Source organism: Hemiscyllium ocellatum, chromosome 14 (genome assembly GCF_020745735.1).
Source record: "Hemiscyllium ocellatum isolate sHemOce1 chromosome 14, sHemOce1.pat.X.cur, whole genome shotgun sequence".
Classification (NCBI taxonomy): domain Eukaryota; kingdom Metazoa; phylum Chordata; class Chondrichthyes; order Orectolobiformes; family Hemiscylliidae; genus Hemiscyllium; species Hemiscyllium ocellatum.
This window is the reverse complement of record NC_083414.1, coordinates 18,122,324-18,135,299: the sequence shown is the minus strand read 5'-3', so window position 1 is coordinate 18,135,299 and position 12,976 is coordinate 18,122,324. Positions and strand designations below refer to the sequence as shown.

General features: G+C 41.5%; 1 protein-coding gene across 1 annotated transcript in view; it reads left to right on the top strand.

Annotated features, from left to right (window-relative positions):
- The window catches only part of LOC132822458 (copine-9-like), a 405,642-nt gene that overhangs the window by 30,948 nt on the left and 361,718 nt on the right, over positions 1-12,976 (top strand). The window lies entirely within an intron of this gene.

Sequence of the window (12,976 nt, the reverse complement as noted above, 5' to 3'; positions counted from 1 at the left end):
AAGAGGCATTTGGATGGGTTTATGAATAGGAAGGGTTTGGAGGGATATGGGCCGGGTGCTGGCAGGTGGGACTAGATTGGGTCGGCATGGACGGGTTGGACCGAAGGTCTTTTTCCACGCTGTACATCTCTATGTCTCTATGACTCTATAAATCTCTATGTTAACCAGCTGAGTGATCACCATAAAGAAAGAAGTGTTGAATTTAACATCGCTGAACTATTACAAGTTAGCAAATTGACTTAAGGCAAAACAAGCAGAATGCAAGTGGTTATGCTTACCCACTGATATTCACCTCCTTGCTGCCAGTTAGAGATGATACCAGCAAACAGTTCTTGTAATATGCCAATTGGCCATTAAACAATACTTAGCTCCCAGATCCTTAAAGTGGAGGAATCTCATTTGCATATGGATATAAAATGAGCTAAAATTATATTTTTAGCATTCAGTCATAGATTTTATTTAAACAACAAAAAGTCAATGATATGCCCCAAAAAGCCTTAGTTCCTGAACAACTAATATGTTGCTGTAAAAGAACTGCACTGTTTTATCCATAAGGTCATGTATTTCAGTTCACCACCCATGCACAGCAGATGTGCCATATGTTAGTAAGGTCAACTCCTTTTTTACATAGTCTGTTGGGCTGAGTGAAAGAATCTATAACAGGAGCTGTCTATTCATCGAAGAGAGGCCTTTATGTGTTTTAGTCAGTAATAGCTGAAGAGTTTTAGGATAATTGGGCCATTGAGGAATGAGTCACTCAACAAATGTGCATTCCCAGAGTTCCCTTTGAAGTGTTGACAGTGATTAAGGATCTTTTTTAATATGTTTATTTGTTGATCAGGTGGTAGCTTTTGAATGCAGAGATTTATCATTGTCGCATATTATGTGCTTATAATTAAGACAAGTGGCAGTGCACTATTCGAAATATAATTATACTTTAACTCTTTAAGCACTAGCACTTTCAGCAGCATATTTTATATGTAGGGTATTGAAGAGTAGTAAGAAATTTCCAGTTGCACTTTCTGTTTTATTTTCAAAGCTCAACATTAGACATAAATGTAAAATCATTTTTGTAGATAGTATCTTCCAGCTTAAAGAAGGTGATTAATTGTGATAACCTTATCTTGCAGAGAGAGTCTGCCTCCTTAGGCTCCCTGTAAAGATCTTTAACAAAGGAATTTATTAGGTGATCTTCCTTAGAAGGGCACAGTTTTCACAAAGAGTAACAAAAACCATATTAATTGATACGATATTTTGTACGTTCAGTAAGAATCATCGTAGTAAGCATAATTCAACTTTTTTTTTGTCTCTTCTCACTCACAGCAACAAAATAAAATGTTGCTGTTCTTTCACTATCACTGGGTTGCAAACCTGGAACTCCATTGCTTATAGGACTAGTATGTACCTACATCTCAATGACAGTAGCAGTTCCAGCTCACTACCCCCTCCTCAAGGGCAGTTAGGAATGGGAACAAATGTTAGTTTTTAGGGCTAAGAGATCTTAGATTAGATCACTTACAGTGTGGAAACAGGCCCTTCGGCCCAACAAGTCCACACCGACCTGCTGAACCCACCCAGACCCGTTCCCCTACATTTATCCCTTCACCTAACACTGCGGGCAATTTAGCATGGCCAGTTCACCTAACCTGCACATTTTTGGACTGTGGGAGGAAACCGGAGGAAACCCAAGCAGACACGGGGAGAATATGCAAACTCCACACAATTCCCTGAGGCAGGAATTGAACCCGGAACTCTGGTGCTGTGAGGCAGCAGTGCTAACCACTGTGCCAATGTGCCGCCCTTATCTAGGTTGGTGCAGCAATGGTGTGGAGAAGGTGAAGTTGAAATTAGTCAATGAAGACATCTTACTGAATCAGCCCTCTGATGGCCCTTGCAGTTGATATGAGGGCATGAGCTTGTTTGCATCATAGACAAGTGAAGCCTTTTTGAAATAGAAACTCTTCCCTTTCAATCTCTCAGCAGCTCCTGGGTTGGTAATTTCAGTGCCTGTCTATGCTGATGTGGCACCCTGCACCCAGGAAACCAACCGTTCAGTTCAATTCTTAGCTGTTTGCTGTCTAGTATGCTGGTGCCAAAGTGAATGAATACTGGCTGTTGGGTGCAAGCACTGATAACTCCCTATGAAGTGCTGCACAGACCCACTGTTATAATTGCCATTGAGAGAGCAAGTCAGCAAATCTTCACTTTGAAATTGAAAGACAGGGCCAACCATCCATTGAAAAGATCCAGCAGTCACAGGATCAGTTTATTATGATTCTCATAGATTTGATGTGACTTGTGTCACACTGTGGAGGATTGAACTTGATTACCTGGTATCTGATTCTCCTTGTTTCAACATATGTCTGCTGCACACCTCCTGCATTATGATGGCATAGATTGTATATATCTCAAGGATAAACCATCCTTTAAACCCTTCTTTAATGTCATTTGATTTTAAGTTGAGTGGGAGGACAGAGGCCCCAAAGTTAATTCCTGGCAATGGAGTGAAATACCAAGTGGAAATAAAATGTAGGAGTCAGTGATTCACACAATGTAAAGGAAGGGATCAGAAAAATAACAATCAGTATTGTACTTCGGTGCCCTCTTCAGTTATCTAACTCTCATACCTATCTAAGGTGTTACAGTAGGAGAAAGTGAGGACTGCAGATGCCGGAGATGAGAGTCAAAAAGTGTGGAGCTGGAAAAACACAGCAGGTCAGGCAGCATCTGAGGAACAGGAGAGTCGACATTTTGTGCATAAGCCCTTCATCAGGAAAGTGTTACAGTAAGCAGCTAGGCCTTGGAAAACGTTACACCAATCGCACCAAGTTGCACCAAGGCTCATGAACTCATGAAATATCTGAACAGTTGAACAATGTATTTGTGCAAACAATACCTGAGAGAACTTGAGAGGTATAGATTTGCACTGTTACAAAAATCAAGAAAATTTACATTTACCACAACAATGGCATAATGACATTGTGTGCCCAAAATCAAAACTCCTCAACACAATGCTAGTGTACCAATAACATACGTCCTTTAGGGAACCAAGGGATTCACAGTCTACAATACAGTAAGACAGATATAAGGGTTATCCCTTTGTAATCTACTTGGACATATGACCTTAATTAAAGGGGTGATCCAATTCCAGAGCAGTCCTAGATGTAGAAGATACAAGTGTGGTCAAAAAGCACGTTTATGGGAGAGGCAGAGTGAGTTGATTTCTCGCTGTCTGTGGGGTGCTAAGGTCTAGTAAAATTTAAACAAGCGTTACAACAACTATTTTGACAAATGGTAAATCACAGGCACATTTACAGCACATCTGATAACCTTTATGCCATTTCAGAGCTAAAATGGAAGAAACATAGAAACAGACTTAATGGTGGAACAATACACATACACATTAGTTCCAGAAACTAATCTTCAAGTACATATTCCTGGAGAATATTTCGAGATAAAGACTTGGCCCTCATGTTGCACTTCATCTTCACTTGAATTTGTTTTAATCAAGCAGTTCTTTCCATTCAATCAGCTGGGAGTTATTGACAGTGACATTGGCAGATGGGCATTTAATGTATTCATGAAATGTTACCTTGTGTGCTATTATAACCTCTAATAAAATCAGATGCAATATTATGTTACATAATGAGATTAAACATTCACCACTCTTCAAATATTTCCAGCTCAGGTTTGGGATTCTCCTGTTGGGGAGTGACCTTACAGTGGAGAATAAGGCTATAGATAAGTTAACCCAGAATTATTAATTTAAATCGAAGGGTTGGTGTGGATAAATCTTCAAGCTAGCAAATGGTAATGTTAGGACTGATATCAGAAAATTCTCTGTCATACGAAAAGTGATCAACATTTGGAATAATTTTCAAATACAGCAGTGGAGGAGGCAAAATCAGCAGTATTACCTCAATGCTGATGCCACACTGAAAATAGATTAAGATGTATTTGGCTGTCTGAATTAAGGTGGGTCACATTGTGGGTAGCAGGATGTAGAAATGTACCTAGACACCCCCAAGTGCAAGGTACCATTGACTGCACATGCGGAAAGGGGGTGTGGTATTACAATACTGCAAATTCATTGATGGGAAGAGAATCCATTCAATTCATAAGCAAGTTCCAAAGTTGATAAATTCTGGAGCACTCTTGGGTACCTGGAGTGTTTGAGGATTCAGGTGCCATACATGGCTAGCTACTCATAGAACCATAGAATCCCTGCAGTATGGAAGCAGGCCATTCAGCCCATTGAGTGCGCACCCAGCATCCCACCCAGGCCCACCCCCTCTCCCTGTAACCCTGCATTTCCCTGTGCTAATCCACCCAACCTGTACATCACTGGACTGTGGGAGGAAACTGGAGCACCCGGAGGAAACCCACAGTCACAGTGAGAATGTGCAAACTCCACACAGACAGTTGCCCGAAGGTGGAATCGAACCCGGGCCCCTGACACTGTGAGGCAGCAGTGCTAACCACTGAGGGATAATGGCTATTCACTGCGCCTGTGAAATCACCCACAGCACAGGTTTAATGCTGCTCCAATCATTGTGCATTGGACTAGACTGCATCTGAAGGCTCTCTTGGTATTCTCTACTTAGTGCCTACCTGCTTGCTCACAGCACCTACGCCTTGCCTTGCCTTGCTGTGCCAAATAGTACAATCACACAACCAGGCAGCCTTGGTCAAAGAGTCAAACATCTTGCTATATAACAGTGTCTTACTTCAATCTGACACCTGCACCATGTGGCAGCAGTATATGTGGCAAACACACTACACATGGAGAAGGCATGCGGCTATCCCTGAGCGGTGTGGTCCTCACCAAAGTCCATGAAGATGTCCAGTAGCCCGGGGGTCCCAGCACAGTAAATCAAGGCAGTCTCCTATACCTCAAGGCCTCTCTCAGAGTATTCTCATTCACAGGCTGTATGCTTCTGTAATCCAAGCAATGACTCACACTCAACCCTGTGGCTCAACAAGACCCAGTCCTGTGGGTTAAGGTTAACATAGTCAGAGGTCTAAGTGCAACTCATCTGGGTTGGTCCAGCTGAGTTGAATAAGGGGCTGGGCCACAGTCAGTCTATTGGGTCTGCTCACAGGAACTAATGGGAAAGGGGCTAGGAGCTGGGACAGGTAATGAAATGCAGCACGTGAGTCTTCAAGACTAGGTCTGCAGACTGATGGCAAGGGGTCTGACAGTATCTGTAAAAGGGAATTACAGTGAAATATGAATAGGAAGGGAGGGTTGGGATCTGGCAAGTCTATAGCCAGGAGCACTCCAGATTCAAAGATGGGGCAGTGAATGACTATACTTGACATAATCACCTCATATGCCAGGGGCTGGGTTTGGAAGATGGCCAAGTATAGGCGCAAGTAGATAGTTTGGATGGGGACTGGGATTGTACACAGCCTGTTGAGTGTATGGGTCATGTTATCAAGAAGAGAATTGAGATGTGTCGAGCTCATTGACATGTTGAGGTGGAAGCTGTAAGCCATTGGCTGAGGAGTACCAGCTGCCTCCTGGCACTGCCCTATATCATTCTGTGGGTGTCAGATTCCCCATATCCCTGTCACCATGACTTTGGTCCTCAAGATGAATGGTGGGCGGTGATGGATTTTGGGTGTGCACATCTCTCCAGGAGCCCCTCAGGATCCTGGGCCATCATTCTAGATTGTTCCACAAGGGGAATCATCCATTCTATGTCTACGTTATAAACCCTATTTAGCATATTTCATACCTGAGGTTTATAAGAAAATATCTGCAATAGATTTGGGGAGAGGACCCTATAACCTTGAATTTCCTTGATGCTAGTAACAACAAGAGTTGACACAACAGAAAGTTATTGGGTCTGCTCACAGGAACTAATGGGAAAGGGGCTAGGAGCTGGGACAGGTAATGAAATGCAGCACGTGAGTCTTCAAGACCAGGTCTGCAGACTGATGGCAAGGGGTGTGACAGTATCTGTAAAAGGGAATTACAGTGAAATATGAATAGGAAGGGAGGGTTGGGTTCGGGCAAGTCTACAGCCAGGAGCACTCCAGATTCAAAGGTGGGGCAGTGAATGACTATACTTGACATAATCACCTCATATGCCAGGGGCTGGGTTTGGAAGGCAGCCAGACAGTCTCATACATACTGTACTGCTGCAGCTTCTGGGCAATAAGGGTCACTGCATCCCACAAACCCCTCTGCCACTGCTCCCTGTGTATGAGGATAAAATCCCTGATTGTCTATGTTACAGAGTCCCCTTCTGACAGGGAGCTGAGCAGGTGCCTGGTCTCCAGTAGTCCTCCGAGTGCCATTGCCTGGGGCATTCCTTTCTTGGCCATTTGTTGAGAGGCACTCATCTATTCCCACACTCACTAAGACTAATATACTCACTGAGGTGCCTATATCTGAGCTGGAGATATACCGAAGATCTATTTCCTGACACACACTAATACTAAGAATGAATGATTCATGAGAGAAGTGCTGGGTAAATTTCAAAACAAGAATAAATTTCATTGTAAGGTAAGGGATGTATGAGGATGAATCTTTCAATTAATGATTAGGTGACAATTGTGATGAGAAGAGGTGGTGTTTTGGTGTTATGTAAGACAGTTAGCATGCATTAGAAGGTCTATAGCTCCCTTAACCAGAGAGTGTACTGAAGAGTTGGTCATACAAGGATCTTTCTCAGAAGAATTTGATAGTACCCAGGCTAAATAGGGAGGAAGGGAATTATGTAATGACATGATATTATTGTCTGTCCTGGTGAAATAAGTTCTTTCCTTTCTGCACAGTCAGCCCTGAGTGTATGGAGATGGTGGGCAGTGCCAGAGCTCGCTCTTTTCAGGTGGGCCAGTTGATGTTTGTGTCCAGCTTGGCAGAACAGAAACTCAGGTAGATAAGATGTAACTTTCTGTTGTGTCAACTCTTGTTGTTACTAGCATCAAGGAAATTCAAGGTTATAGGGTCCTCTCCCCAAATCTATTGCAAATATTTTCTTATAAACCTCAGGTATGAAATATGCTAAATAGGGTTTATAACGTAGACATAGAATGGATGATTCCCCTTGTGGGACAATCTAGAATGTAAAATGAAGGAGCTGGTCATTGACTTCAGGAAGCGGAGTGGAGAGCACACCCCTGTCTGCATCAATGGTGCTGAGGTGGAAATGGCTGAGGACCATCAAGTTCCTGGGAGTGAGGATCACCAACAATCCATCCATCCCAGCTTAGAAGTCAAGAAATACAACAATGCCTCTACTTCCTTGGGAAGCTAAAGAGATTCTTATCTCTCTTTATGGATGCATCATAGAAAGCGTTCTATCTGGATGCGACTCAGCATGTTATGACAACTACTCAAGACCGCAGGAAACCACAGAGTCATGAATGCAGCCCAATCCAACATGCAAACCAGTCTTCCATTCATTAACTCCATCTGTACTTCCCACTGCCTCGGGAAAACAGCTAACATAACCAAAGACCCCTCCCACTGTGGTTATACTCTCTTTCACCCTCATCTATCAGGCAGAAGATATAAAGGTTTGAATATACTGACAAACAGATTCAAAAATAGCTTCTTTCCCACTATTATCAGACTTCTAAACAGACCTCTCATATGTTAATTCTGATCTTTCTCTTCACACCTTTTCTGTAGCTGTAACACTGTACTCTGTTCTGCTGTCCTGGTGCACTTTGTATGGTATCTGGCTTATAGCATGCAAAATGACACTTTCTACTGCATCTCAGTAAGTGATGATAATAAATCAAACTCAAGCTCAAACTCAAATCTCTAATGAGAGGTCATAATTTTAGACTAAGAGGCGGCAAAGTGGAAACAGAGATGAGGAGGAATTACTTATCTCAATACATTGTGAATCTGTGTAATTCACTTCCCTAGAGTATAGTGGATGCCAGGACACTGAATAAATGTGAGGAGGAGTTGGCCAGATTTTTAAATTAGTAATAGGTTAAAGGATTATGGGGAGCAGGCAGGAAATTGTAGTTGAGCCCAAGATGAGAGCAGACATGAACATATCAAATGGCAGAGCAGATTGAGGGGGCTGAGATTTTATGCCTGCTCCTAGTTCTAATGTTCTTAACCTATTCAGAGCTGTTATTACCCACCTCTGTGGTAGATGGGACTTGAACCTAGACCTTTTGTTTAGATCAGAGTGGTGCTAGAAAAGCACAGCAGGTCAGGCAGCATCTGAGGAGCAGGAAAATCGACATTTTGGGCAAAAGCCCTTCATCAACCTAAACCTTCTAGCCCCAAGAATGGTACCAAAGTATCGCAAGACCCTACTACCAAAAATAATTGCATCAAATTTTGAGGTGCATCTCTCTTGTAATTTAAATTGAAACAGTTTGTTTTAAGTCAGGATGATTATGATTGAGTGAGAATGAAATATTACACGCAGATATCAGCACTTTCCATTGTTCAACAATTTGAAGAGTAAAGGAAATGTGAGAAGGATTATTCAAAAAAAAGTTCTGGTATAAAATAAACCTAGGGATTGAGTCTTTTTTCTTTGGATGAAATACATAATCCAAGTCTATGAAATACCAGAAGTCATTAATGCTGTAGATGGAAGCAGGTTATTTGGCTAAAAACATGACTGTAGAGCAGGTAAACACAAATGCAATTGACATTAAAGACTAGAAAGGGTTTCGCTACCTACAAAGCAGCAGAAAATTGGATGAAGCTTTCAAAGCAATGATGGACAAATATACTGTTAAAAACCAAACAAGGTCTCACCCCAAAAAAGTATTTGTGTTGCTGAGTAGGAGTTCTTCTACAGTGCTTGGTTCTCGCCCTTGTAGATTTCTGGCTATGAGATTATGAATTGTGAAATCCATCATTGCATGAATTAAATATAATTCAAGACTGAATATCTGGGTATTTATTTTACTTCAGAGTTCAGGGAGAGATTTGATTGAGGTTTATCATCTGAGAGATTTCACCTATGATTATTTACCTCCCTTATTCATTTAATAAACTGGGCAGTTATGAAAATTATATGAAACTCATCATTCCTTTCTTTCAATCCTGGCAGATATAGGAGACTGTGAGGAACGCAGATGCTGGAGATCAGAGCTGAAAATGTGTTGCTGGAAAAGTGCAGCAGGTCAGGCAGCATCCAAGGAACAGGAGATTCGACGTTTCGGGCATAAGCCTTGCTTTTCCAGCAACACATTTTTAGATATAGGAGAGTATCTGGCATTACCTCAGGAGACTACTCTCTGACAGCAATGGATCTTGGCTGAGGTGACTTTGCAGAACCCAACCAGTGAAACCACACCATTCCTATTATTTGAGATAACCCAATAAATTCAGATTAGCATGGATGGAATTCTGTATCAATGGAACACCCAACTTCAGGTCAGAACATAGAAAAAAAAGCTATGCTTGGAGATGTCAACAGTGCAAATCATTCAGGATGCCTCTATAGTGGGAATAAAGTAGGAAAAAATATCCGATGGAATGCAAAATAATTTTGATTCTTTGTCATCATTTCAACATTTTGTCATCCTATTTGCTATCAAAATACAGTTTCCACAATCTGTGTCATATGCCCCAAATTTTGTAAAATTGTATGACAATGCCTTATCAAGTCAGGAGTGTAATGGAATACTCCTCACTTCCCTATATGGGTGCAGCTCCACTATGTGTGATACCACCTGGGACAAAGCAGCCCACTTGATTGACACCACATCCATAAGCATCCATTCCCTCCACCATCAATGCTCAGTAGCAACAGTGTGTACCATCTCCGTGATATGCTGCAGAAAATTGCCAAAGATTCTCAGACAGCACCTTCCAAACCCATGACTAGTTATCTCTAGAAGGACAAGGGCAGAAGATACTTGGGAACACCATCACCTGCAAGTTCCCTTCCAAATCGTTCAATATCATGACTTGGAAATTTGCTGCTGTTCCTTCACTGTTGCTGGGTCAAAATCCTAGAATTCCTTCCCTAATGACATTGTGAGTCTACCTACAACACATCGAATGCAAAAATTCAAGAAGGTCTCTCACCACCAACTTCTCCAAGGAAACCATAGGTGAGCAATCAATGCTGGCTAGCCTGCAATGCCCATATACTTCAAGTGAATTTAGAAGAAAATCAAATTTCACATGACAACCAATCAGCATTCTCTTCTCATTTAGTTCAAATTGTTGTTCCTTTTAAATTTTGGTATATTTGCAATTCTGGGCTGATGAGTGCAAGATGAAAATTGATGACTGGACTCTCTAGCCTCAACTAATGCTGATCTTGCTAGCATTGCTCTCACCCAGTGCACACCCTGTACAATATAAACCCTATGCCCCTGTCTAAGTCTTACTGATTTGTACATGCTTGCTTAATATGCTCTGCCTCTACTGCTTATTAGTGAATGTTTTCACTGTACTTCGGTATATGTGACAATAAATCAATCAATCACAAAAGAACCTGTGTCTTTTGGCAGCAATATTCAAATATAATTTTCTCCTGAAGTTCGATTTGAATATTCTTAAAAAAATATACTTTTAAATTTTCAAATACTTCTGCTGTGGTTGATTAACCACCAGAGCTGTCAATTTCTGCATGGCCAATGTGTTCTCTTGCCTGTAAAATAGGGGGAAGAATAGTATTACTTGAGACTTTGTCTTAAACAAAACTAGAAAGTGCTGGAGAAACCCAGCAGGTCTGACAGTATCTATAGGGAGAAACACTGAGTTAAGGTTCTGAGTATATTGACTTTTCATCAGAATGGCTCTTATGATTGGCCACATAACTCAAAACATTAACTGTATTTTTCTCTCAACAGGTGCTGTCAGATCTGCTGGATTTCTCCAGCATTTTCCAATTTTGTTTCAGATTTCCAACATTTGCAGTTCTTTACTTCTACTTTAACGAGACTTTATTGAATCCATTTGTCTGATAGTTAAGCATCCAAATAACCAGATATCCTTATCTTTAAATGATATATGTGCAAAGAAAGGACAATAATTCTCCTGAGTTGAGTTGTGAGCAGGTAGATCTGTGTTTCTGACTGCTCTTGGACTTGAAATAAATCTTTTGTCTCTCTTTGCCTTGAACTTTAATATATCTATTACCTGCTCATTGAGAGATGCTCCCCTCACCTTCCATGGCCATTTTCCAAAAGCTGCAAGAAATCTGATTCCACTCTCCTGCAGAAAGCATTATGTTCAAGAGGATCTAAAGCTATAACTGTCTTCCAATCACAATGCTTGTGTCCCTGCTTGAAAATATTCAAGGAGCTTTTGAGATTAAATTATTACAACAAAAATGCAATGACAATTATATAAAGAGTGGAGCTCAGGCTTATAAGAAAGTATAAAGTATCCCTAAAGTTACTGCATTATTCTAGTTATGACTGCAATTACTGCAGAATGTAACATTCAGAGATCATTAAAACTTAGTCACCTGGGGAAGGCAAAGAAAGAAAGAATTCTAAGCAGGAATTTTAAATAATGAATGCAGAAGGACTTGGGAAAGAACAGTAGTTTCTGCCAGGGAATTAAAGATCACAAGCTGCCAGGCCAGATATGAGCATCACCAGCTTGATGGGCTAAAATAAAAATTGTAGAGGCAGATGTGACATTCACTCCCAATGCTGACTGCCATTTATGCATGGCTTTTCTGAATTTTCAAAATTAAGATTGCACTAGGTATCTGGTGAACATACAGGGTTGTGATAGGTATTGCAATATATTAAATACTGTGTGATAGAGGATATAAAATGGAGGTAGTGCAAGAGAGTTATGGAGTCATAGAGTCACAGAGATGTACAGCATGGAAAGAGACCCTTCGGTCCAACTCGTCCATGCCGACCAGATATCCCAACCCCATCTAGTCCCACCTGCCAGCACCCAGCCCATATCCCTCCAAACCCTTCCTAGTCGTATACCCATCCAAATGCCCCTTAAATGCTGCAATTGTATCAGCCTCCACCACTTCCTCTGGCAACTCATTTCATGCACGTACCACCATCTGCGTGAAAAAGTTGCCCCTTAGGTCTCTTTTGTATCTTTCCCCTCTCACCCTAAACCTATGCCCTCTAGTTCTGGACTCCCCTACACCAGGGAAAAGACTTTGTCTATTTATCCTATTCATGCCCCACATGATTTTATAAACCTCTATAAAGTCACCCCTCAGCCTCCGACGCTCCAGGGAAAACAGCCCTAACCTATTCAACCTCTCCCTAGAGCTCAAATCCTCCAACCTGACCACATCCTTGTAAATCTTTTCTGAACCCTTTCAAGTTTCATAACATCCTTCTGATAGAAAGGAGACCAGAATTGCATGCAATATTCCAAAAGTGGCCAAACCAATGTCCTGTACAGCTGTGACATGACCTCCCAACTCCTATACTCAATACTCTGACCAATAAAGGAAAGCATACCAAATGCCTTCTTCACTATCCTATCTACCTGCAACTCTACTTTCAAGGAGCTATGAACCTGCACTCCAAGGTCTCTTTGTTCAGCACTTACAAACAAGATTTATTATAATATAAGTTCTTGTTACATTATTTTTCTGTGATACTTGCAACAACTTTAACTCGGAGTAAGTTAGGGCTGAGTAGGGATGTAGGGTTATGGAGGGGAGGCTGTGTCATGGGAACTTAGCCTGTCACCTGAGCTATATTAAGTACAGTCAGTGAATTCAATTCCTTTGAGCAGTGAACCCAAAGGAATTGTTCCTGGCATGGATAGTCCTAGGAAAGGGTTTGGTTAAAGACTCTGGTGCTGGTGAAGCTGGAGCAAGGGAAGATTGGTTGCCTGCTCTTCCTGGAATCTCCAAAATCCACACAATTAAAAACTTTATCATTGGCCACTTTAGTCCACAAAATATCAATGCTGACCCCACAGTCACCTGCCAAACTCATGAGTAAAAATGTTCTCCCTGTAAAGTGAATCCTCTGCCCGTGGCTGGGTTAATAACAGTTGCATTGGGTAGGCATTAATTATCCAGTTGTG